Genomic DNA, 11,071 nt, shown 5'->3' with positions numbered 1-11,071 from the left:
GTCTAGCGAGTCCTCTTAAGTTTATTACAACAGGTGTTCATCAAGGGTCGGTCCTTGGACCCTTATTGTTCCTAATTTATATAAACGATCTCCTCAATTGCATTAGTATCGGTAAAAGTGTACTTTTTGCTGACGATACGTCAGTCATAATTAATAACAAAACATATGATCGACTGCTCCACTTTACAAGCATCGTTGAAACTGAATTAAACTGTTGGTTTGCTGCTAACAACTTTTTGCCCAACAAGCAAAAAATGCAAAATATAATCTTTTCTCTTTGTCCTTTGAAAACATACACAGATCCAATATTATTTCTAGGTTTGAAGCTAGATGCGCACCTAACGTGGGAAGCGTAGGCTCAATGATATTGTTTCCACTAATGTTTTGGTTACAGCGTACTACACGTCAGTACATAGTATCATCTCATACTGTATCCTAGTTTGGGGACATTCAATGCAGTCAAAAAAATTTTTTGGCTTCCAGCGAAAATGTATCAGAGTAATAGCTGGAATCTACTATCGAGATGATTGTAGGCCTTACTTTATCAGATTAAAGATATTAATGCTCCCTTGCGTCTTTATATTCCAATGTTTGCTTTACATTTATAAGCACATGTCAAATTACACCAGTTATGAACACAATTATTTAACTAGAAATAAGCTAAACATTAAACCTGATTTCCTTTGATTAAGTAAAACAAAGAAACAGTTCATTTTATTATTGTATTAAATTCTACAACGTGTTACCACAAAGTATACGTCAAAGTAACTTTTTAACTTACAAAAAATTAATTAGAAAATGTTTACTTGCTAATGGTTTCTATACCTTGGAAGAATTTTACAATTATCGTTTCACGCCTACTTAGGTAAATAACTTTAGTTTATTTCTGTATAATGTATGTCATTCATACACACATATTAAAACGAGTGTAAAATTTATAAAATATTGAGCACAATAAACGTTATTATTGTTATTAATATTATTAATATTATTAAAAACGTTGGGTGTCAAGGTTCGAAAGATGATTTGTCTACACTTAATTCAGGTTATTAATAATTGAATAAGTTCGCATTCTTACTTCCTTTGGGAAATGATTTTCAGTTAATGTTCTCTGTTCATGAAAACGTAACAATAATAAGTAGAAAAACTAGGTCGTTACTGAATTTGTTCGTGGATTGTTTCCATTTACATTAACTACGTAAACATTAAGTACAAGCTTTTTGTAGCTATAAGAAATCATGTCACAACACGGTGATAAAAACGTTTGTCCAGGTAAAGTTTTGAAATTATTTGTTGTATTTTTTTATTAAGACGACATTTTGAGACGATTTGTGTCGTTGATGTATATAACTTTTATATACGTCAACGATTAGTACTCCCACACACTTTCTTTATATTTTTAGTTATCAGAAGAGTCTAATAAAAGTTCAACTTCATTATTTGTTGCATTTGCATTTTTTGTTTTAATTCAAGTCAAGCTCAGGGTACATTTAACTCGCTTTTTGTGGTTGTTCCAGACGATCATCTACACACTCTTTATTTCTTATCGACAAAAATATTCGAACACAAATTATTCATAGTGATGAACGCTGTTTTTCTTGCCGTATACGCAACTGCGTTTCTGGCCAATACCTACTTTTTCTTTAAAGAATTCAATATGGAATTTTTCAGTCAGTACATTTCGGTGTATATGGGTGTATTGGCGGTAAGTTTCCTAAGTACAAATATCAACCCTACGCGTTTATGATTTTACGTTAGTTGTCATGGGGTTGAAATCAAATAACGTCCAACGCTGAACTTTAAAAATTGTATTATACAGTGTATTTTTTAGTCTGTAATTGTATACGCTACTTTGCTATGGAAGCGGCCCATTTTAAAAAAATTTGAAGAAGTTTGCCGACCGCTAGTGTTTCAACGAATTAATATTACGAAAAAAACGAACAAACGCATAAAGAAGGAATCCAAACATATAATACGTTTTATTAAATTTCACTTGGTTTTTGTGTTAATATCTGCATGTATTCTCATCCCAGTTGGACGGCAACGGAAATTTCAGTTTATCATAATATTTTTTCATGATTATTGTCATTTGTACGTTTTCGAAGCACTTTATCTGCTCAGCTATCCAATAACTGGCTACATGTTCGTCCGATTAGCGTACGCTCTTCTGTATTTTGTTTCACATGTAAAATTTCAAGTTTACAAGATACTTGATATTATGGAACAAGTTTCTGTTGAATATGATTCCCAAAGTGATAATGAGCTACTTTACTGTGATGAATACCAAAAAATCGTAAAAACAAGACTCCTGTTCGTGATTAGCAAACTGACCCAATTGGCAAGGTATGAAATCAAAATTTTAACGATTATTGTTAGATTTTATTATTAAAATTTATTTTGATAGAACTGCTGATCTAGCAGCATCTATGTTAGCTATACATTTCATACCGCCACTTGCTATATCAGCAGTATTGATGGGACTTAGTGTCATGAATCTCTTCTTCATAGTAAGTGATCACAACTATTTATAACATCATGTTTTTTAATACATTGCAGAGAACTATTCTCGGTTACTGGAGTTATTTGCAAGTTTTTCTGTGGTCTATTTGTTCAGCATCGACTCTTATAATGTACGTCCATTGTGGTCAAGAATTTGAGAACAATGTAATCAGTTTAGGTAAAATAATGAGTGCATTAATTAATTGTGTTTTTTTTTAGACAGAGAAGGTGTTCGATGCCATATATAATACTCGCTGGACTTCATTTAATACCAGCAACAGAAAAATTATTTTGACTACAATGATCATTTTTCAAGAACCAAAGAGTCTTAGATTTACCGATAATCTGTCTTGTAATTATGAATTGGGGGTCCGGGTAAAATTATATTTTTGTGCCAATATATAGCACATCTATATTACTAATGTTCTTCTTTTCAGATTTCAAAGGCTGTCTATTCTTTTGCTGCTATTATGGCTAGGCTTAGCAGTTCGCAGCAACCTATGCTTTCACATAGTTAATAGTAGTTTTTTCTATTTTAACTATTATTGTCCTTCTATCTAAGAATACCAACAAAGTTATTAGAATTGTCAATGGTAGGTGTAAATTATTGTTTAAACAAAAATTTGAGGAAGTCTCCTGGGAGAAAGTATATATGTGTCCTGATAGCATATATTAATGTACAATTTTATAGCATTATTTTAATGAATGCTTTCCATTAGAAACCACCAATACACGGTTTAACAAATTAAAGTATTTTAATTGTCCTATTATTAAAGAATTGAAAAAACAACTTGACAAACTGTATGTAATAAAAAATTATGACCTTAAGTTTAGTCTTATCTATAATAAAGTTAAAGAAGAGTACAATAATATTTTGCAATATGCATGGAAACAGTACTACAGAAAAAAATTGACACTGCAGAAAATAAGTCCAAATCTGTATGGAACGTGGTTAGTGGAATAATGACGTAAAATTGTTAGGCGTTTCAGACAAAATAGTCAATGACAATGGCGAGTTATTTTGCAAATGCTGCTGAAACACTTTTAAATAATCTAGCTCCCAATTCCAGTTATCATCCTTCTAATATTAATTGTAATGAAAAATCACTGTACGTCTATCTTACCCCTGTGTAGGAGGTTGCTAGTATCATAAAATCAAATTTCAGAATTTTGTTCAGCAAAAGGTACTTGTGGTCAGCAAATGTGTAGGGAATGGAGTAAAGAAAGGACAAAATGAGAGACGGAATCAACACCGCAAATACCTTTAAAAGTATTGTGCATTCCGATAAAACTTTATGAAAAAAGTCCATACAATTTGGTATTGACAATGAAGAAAAGGCCAAAGAAAAATTTGAAGCTTTAACAAATTTGAAAAAAAAATTTTAGGAGCTTCTCCAGATGGGTTAATAAATTCTAATTCTATTGCAGAGATTAAATGTTCATATGCGGCTTGCAGTAAAAATATTAAAGAGCTATTAAAAATAAAATCATTAATTATTGTTCAATAAATGCAGATAATACAATTAGGTTGAACCCTAACCACAACTATATGTATCAGCTATAACAGGATCCTCTGCATATAACTGGAAGAAAATGGTGTTATTTTAGAAAATTTTTATTTAAATGCCATGCTACCAGAAATCGTTGACTCGTGGTGGAGTCGAAATTAGCAACTCCGAAATATATATATTGAAAAAAGATTTATAGACAAATGTTAAGTTCTTTTTGGCAATAAGTGTAAAATGTTGAATTTTATGCTTTGAAGGGGTCTTTGCTTGTTTGTTATTATTTTTATTTTATTAATATGATTTTATTGATGATGATATTTTCCTGTGATTGTTTAATATTTAAATGCAGTGTATAGAGACAGGGATGTCAGCACTCTGTTTACCAAACTCACAAAACGCAAAGCGATTACACCTTTTTGCTATCTATAAATTTCTGCTTGTAAATTCTTTGGTATCATAAAATGTATCTCTCCCTTTCGTACTGTCGTACTACTATACTCAATATTCGCCGCCGGATAAAAAAATCTACCGCGTCAGCCAGTTTGTATGTACCCGTTTCCATTTGTGTAGTATAAATACTCCTCTCTTAGGAATTGTAGTACTTTATAGCTGCAATTTTATTTGCTTTACTGCACATATTGTCTAATATAGTTTGAATAAATGTATTCCAATAATAAAATTCCATTTAATTAATATCAAATCAATCAAATTTTACTCGCCTTTATCCTTCTTAATGCTATTGTCAGGTACTTCAAAGGCTGGTCAAATAAGCTTAAGGTAAATATTTAAAAGGTGCTCTATTGTGTGGGCCATAAATTACAGCTTACCGCATCAGCTAATATTTTGGGTTGCCTAACTTAGCAAAATTTGCCCCAAATGCATTGCAGTTTTTTTACAATAACTAAAAGAAATAAATTTTTAACAGAAAACGAAAAATGGCGTCTAAAGTAGAAAAAAATTCTCTATCACCTCGATATTTTTTAAAAGCGTACAGAGTTATAGTTTTCGCTAAAAATCCGCTCGGGTTTTACGCACTTTATTTTTTATTTTAAAAACTGCTATGTTTTTTAAAAAAATACAAAACTCTTCCTTAAAGATTTTTATGTCATGAGCACGCACATATGTATCGCCCTTCTCTTCAACTGTTAAAATGAAGGCGCAAAATGGGTTGGCGTTTTGCCTTATTTTGGCATCTTGTAATGACTGTGTGGCGTAGCCTTAATGGATAACCTCCACTTAAGTTTCGGGTCTAAATAGACCTCTAAGAACGACACTGTCTGTGGGTATTATTTGAGTTCTCTGATCGATTGTGTGTGAAGATCATATTTACTGTTTTCTTTTTATTAAGTGACAAATTTTGTTTAATAAACCATTCTTTTACCTCATTTGATGAATTTTGTCTATTTTAAGATCATTATAGCTGATACTGCTGTTTAATAAGGTAGTGTCGTAGGTAAATAGTGTTACATCAATTTTACTATTATCATTACAAAGTTCATTTATCTATGAAAGTAACAATGCCGCACCTAGCACAGATTCTTGTGGTACTCCATTATTGATTTATTGTGTTTCCGATCTTACATTATCTTTTACTACACCTTGGCATCTTTCGTGTAAGTTCACCTGAATCAATTAACAAATTAATCAGTTTTGTCAAAGGAGAGATTATCACGTCTGGTATACTTATATATTTAACACCAGCTTAATACTTTCAAGATACTTTGTTTAACGAATTATCTATTACCTCACCAACGGTTTAAAGGATTTGCCTAAGATTCTAATAAAATAATAATGTTGTCATTAATTAACAGTATTAGGAGTAGTCACTAGAACGAAGAGGGGGTGGGTGAGCGGGGCTATTGCCTGTTTATAAAAGACTCAGTAAGGAAAAGTTAAACGTAGCCCCGCCCACCCACCGGTGCGTTTTCATTTTTTTCTTCTGAAATAAGGAATACATTTTTTATACAAGAAATTACTTTTTTAGTTCTTTATACCTATAAAGCAGTTACGATTAGCGCTTTTTTAGAAGAATATACTTTGGCCTTGAAGTAGTTTTCAACTGAAGAGTCGTAGCAACTGGTGCACACGCTACATATATCCAAACTTTCTTTGTGACAGCCCTAAAAGTTTCTTTCTTATTCTGATTCGGTGCATCATCACAGCATCGAACTGTGATGTCTTGTTTCCGTGGGATCGTTTTGTATGCTTCGAAGTCTCAACGCTGATAACTACATATATCAAATGATAAATTAAAAAAAAAATTCTTCTCCTTGTGGATTTCGTTATCAGTTATCACTATCTAATTCATCTGTATTTACCGAAGCAATTTTCCCGTCGACATTTTCTATGATAGACATATTTATGCTGACCTTTTTCGTGGCTGCGTAATTTCTTCTTCTAGGCTATGTATGTACTTTTGTAGTGTACCCTGCAATGGTTCCGTACTTGCCTTCTTTTCCCACGCTGCAGGGGGGTGCTGGATTTGTCGAATTGTAATGTTTCAAGGGCGAGGGAAGTTCTGTCTGTTCTGTTAGTACGCAAATTTGTTATAACATTGTATTCAACGTTTGTTGCATTAAGAATGATGTTCCATAACGATTAATAATAAAAATTATATCAGATGTAAAAATAAAATATCTATTACATATTTAAAACCACTGAGTCATACATAAACTATAAAAGTTTGCTTTAGTTTGTATAGGAACAGTAAACAAACATTTTATTACTTTTCCGGACAACCGTAACCGATATTCAATTAAAGTTTTTCTATGTCTGACGACGTAATGAAAGTAAGTAGGGCAACTGGATCGTTGCAGTAAGTATGTCGACTCTGTAACGTTAACAGTATACTGCTCTGATCTCTTTTGCAATTTCAAGAAGCTATGTCCCAAAATCATTGTGAAAATGCTAAGCCAGGTAAAATTTTAAAGTAAATAATAATCTTAAAAAATTTCACATTTGGAAGCCTATTTTCCATTTACCATAAAAACTTGCTTTAACGTACACTTATATTGGAAGAAAACTATATTTCTATGCATTCTCTGCATTTTATTTTACGTTTAACACGCTGTTAATATTTCATTTATTTGAATATTATTTTTGTTTAGTTGTTTGTCAACTTGCTTATTCTTTATACCTGCATATTTAAAAAAAATTTTCATTTCAATAATTTCTGACTGTGTTATATTCACCGTACCATTTACGTTTTTATTTCTAGACTAGATTTGCTTCCAGCGAGGTTAGTTTTCATTTTCTGTTATACCTATTATTATTCCACAATTCTATTGTCTTGTCGAGAGGAAAGTTTGTTTAAGTAACTTTAGACCATGTCTGCTCTGTAAGAAATAATTTTGTTGCAGTTACGGCGGACGTTCTATCTACTGTTAATTTCTTATCACTAAAAATATTTGAACACAAAGTATTTATAGCAATTCAAGTTGTTATATGTGCTTTATATATAATCGTATTTTTGTTCAACACGCATTATTTCATTAAAGAGTTCAACATGGAATTTTTCAACCGATACATTTCAGTGTATTTATCGGTGGCGGCGGTAAGTTTCTTAGGCATAATTATTAATTTTGTTTGTTTTATATGTTTTACACACAAGATACTTTTAGATTGTTATTACATATGGAGCTATATTGTGGAAACGAACAATTTTAAACAATTTTGTAAAATCTTTTGATTCTTTCAAGTTTGATCCCCAAAATGCTACTGAAGAAAGGAATAAACACATCAAGAGAGAATGCCAACAAATAACGATCTTTGTTAAATGTCACGTGGTCCTTGTTATAACAGCTGGATGTGTTCTTATCCCTGTTGGAAGAGAACGAGAATTTCAATTTGGAATAACGATTTTTCTTGATTATTGCCATATCGTGTTGGCGTATGTATTAGAAACTGTTTATTTTCTTGCTAACCCTTTATCTGGATACATGTTCGCACGATTAGCGTACGCACTTTTGTATTTGGTATCACACATAAAATTTTATCTTTACACCATACTTGATATGATTGAGCAAATTACGGTCGAATTTGAAGACCGTCCTGATAGTGACTTACTTGATTCTGATGAATATCAAAAGATTGTAAAAGAAAGACTCCCTCTCATTGTTAAGAAACTAACCGAACTGGCAAGGTATGAAACCAACATTATTATTATTAATATTAATAATATTAGAGTTTGTTTTTTCGACATTGCAGACCTAGCGTCATCTATGTTAGCTGCACATTTTATACCACCGCTTGCCATATCCGGAGTACTGATGGGACTTAGTGTCTTGAGTTTCATTTATCTAGTAAGTGATAGAAATATATAAGAAGTATAACTTTTTAATTGCGTTAATTAAAATATTCGTCGCACGTAGTCATAAACATAAACTAACAATATGTGGCATTTTTCTTTTTTCAAGAACTTATAAAGGCCTTTGAGTAAATTAAGACTGAAAATTCTACTTCGTAAACATATCTCAGTGTTTTATTTTCGCCACCAGATATGAAAGCATCTCTAACAGTTTATAGTAACCCAACTTTGGTTAATTGATTTCAGGGAAATCTGCTCGGTTACTGGTGTTATTTTCAAAATGCCATGTGGTGCCTTACTGCAATGTCTACTTTAGCATTATATGCACATTGTGGTCAAGAATTTGAAAACAACGTACTTGTTTAAATAACCTAGGATGTACATCAACTTACGTGTTTTGTTCTAGACAGAGAACATATCTGATGCCATATACAGTACCCGTTGGACTTCACTGAGTACAAGCAACAGAAAAATCGTTTTAATAACAATGATTATCTTTCAAGAACCCAAGAAACTTCAATTTTCGGATGCTGTGGCTTGTAATTATGAACTGGGAGTTCGGGTGAGACCGTATAATTTTTTGTGACTTAAACAGATGCCTTTATGATTTTTATTCTTAATTTTAAGATTTCAAGGGCCGTGTATTCTTTTGCTGCTGTTATGGCTAGACTTAGGGACAGCCAGGAGGCTAAATAATTATCTAGTTTCATAAATAAGTTAATGAAGTTAAAATAACGATGTGATGTATATTTTCCAAATCAACTTAAAAAACACTTTTTTGGAAAATGTTTAACAGCAGCTCACTTTTTGATGCATACATTTTATAATGTGGAGTATTACACGTTTGTACAAAACTTGTATTGAAGTAACTCAATAATGAATAGGTAAATGCACGTCACTGCTTCTTTTGGGGATTAGATTCCTTTATTCCCCATTTAACCAGTTTTAAATCCAAAGACGTTATATTAGGCAGTAAATAGCAACAAAATGGAGAGAACGTGTTTTAGTAGATATTGTGTATACAATAGAAATCGCACGCAAACCGGTGGTATATCGTAAGTATCTTAAAGATAAATAGTGACGAAACCCTCATACCGGTCAACTTGGGACCCCAGTGATTCTTCACTATTGGAATGACTGTAAATTTATCGTTCTGTTGCCCGGCTTTTTAAAAATATATTTGAAACCGCTGTCTTCTTAATACAACGTCTTTGTTTAATTCACAATTAATGATACATTATCCGCAAATAAAAGCATTGTCATGATGTAAACGATATCATAAATGCTGATAATAAATATGTAATACATTTGAGTAACTTTTAATTTCTTAACATGCATTGGTGGTTTTACCCACGGTATCTAGTTTTGGGCGGGCTACTTGATTCACTTTTGCTAAAGCAAACAAGCAAAGCTACTTGTACGAAGAGCAAAGCTTTAAATTTAAGTAATATTCTCATTAAATTCTTAATGCGAAATCAGCGATAACTGCAAAAAAGCTACTGAGACAGAAACCATTAACGTCATTGAGTCATTTCAAATCATAATGAATGAACCAGACCGAGGTTTTTTTTAACGTCAACAATCTTTTGAAAGATTTTGTGAAGCAAATTTGAGCTACAGCTAAATAACTTGGGATTTTTATGAATAGAATATAACATTAACACTTTCTGAAGTAAAAGTAAAATAACAACATTCACTGAGTAACAAAATATCGTGCGGTCTGTATAGTTCCGTACGAAAGTTCCTTTCATATAATGATTTTATTTCTAACTTTACGTTGTTCCTGTTTTTGTGTATGTTAATTATTATCTGCAACTGGAAAGTCTACGTGTTCTTTACTACAGGAGACAATTGATTTTTTAATTATTACTTATTTTAACCTTGACTGGCAATAACGTCCAAAGAGTAATTTTCTTTAATTCATAATCGATAATAATTATTATAATCTTCGATTGTATACTTCGGTCGAGATATTATAATTAAATATTTATTTAAATTACGGTATCGGCCTTCTCATTAATTATTGAAGTTTGTTTCACAAAATTGATAAAAAGTAATAATCTGTGGATATTTCGTTAACCTTTGTTTGGTTTTAAGTTTTTCTACGTATAGTCGTTCCTTTTCATGAATAGAGAAACATTAACTGAAAATCATTTACCAAATGAAGTAAGGTAATTTTTGTCATATAATGCTCCAAGTTGGTTTTTATAATTATTAAGTAGCGGGGTCTTCACTACGTTGTCAGGTAAGTTCTGTTATTCCAGTCAGTGAGAACTCTATTTGACAAAAAGTGTTGGCGAATGGTTGTAGAAAAATTAGAATTGTAAATTTTGAGGAAGTGACAACGAGGAAGGTTGTCAACCTTGAGACAAAAGAAGTTGCATAGATCCAAATTGTATTCGTCATGTAAAATGCGATATGTTTGAATAAGATCTTCTCTTTTTTTGCATTTGGCTAGCCGGCTGTAAAATGGCAAGTTACGAATGTTAGGAATGAATAGCTCTTCGCTGAACCTTCAAAAGTAAAGTTATGTCTCTAATCAATGAGGAGGACCATATTGGGACACAATATTCAACAACCCGTCGAATATAAGTCTTACACAGTTTTATGAAAAGATCAACAGATGGTCGTTGAAAAGCTTTTGAAGTCATAGACAGTGTTGATTTACGCTTAACAGTTGCTACAACATGTGAGGTCATTGCTGATTACAAATCAAAGATCGCACTTGTGACGAGCCGTCACTAAATCCGTTCACGAG

The sequence above is a fragment of the Zophobas morio genome, unplaced genomic scaffold (genome assembly GCF_036711695.1).
Source record: "Zophobas morio isolate AGI-343-1 ecotype UQ-CSIRO unplaced genomic scaffold, CSIRO_AGI_Zmor_V1 ptg000029l, whole genome shotgun sequence".
Taxonomy (NCBI): Eukaryota; Metazoa; Arthropoda; class Insecta; order Coleoptera; family Tenebrionidae; genus Zophobas; species Zophobas morio.
This window is presented reverse-complemented; position numbering follows the sequence as displayed.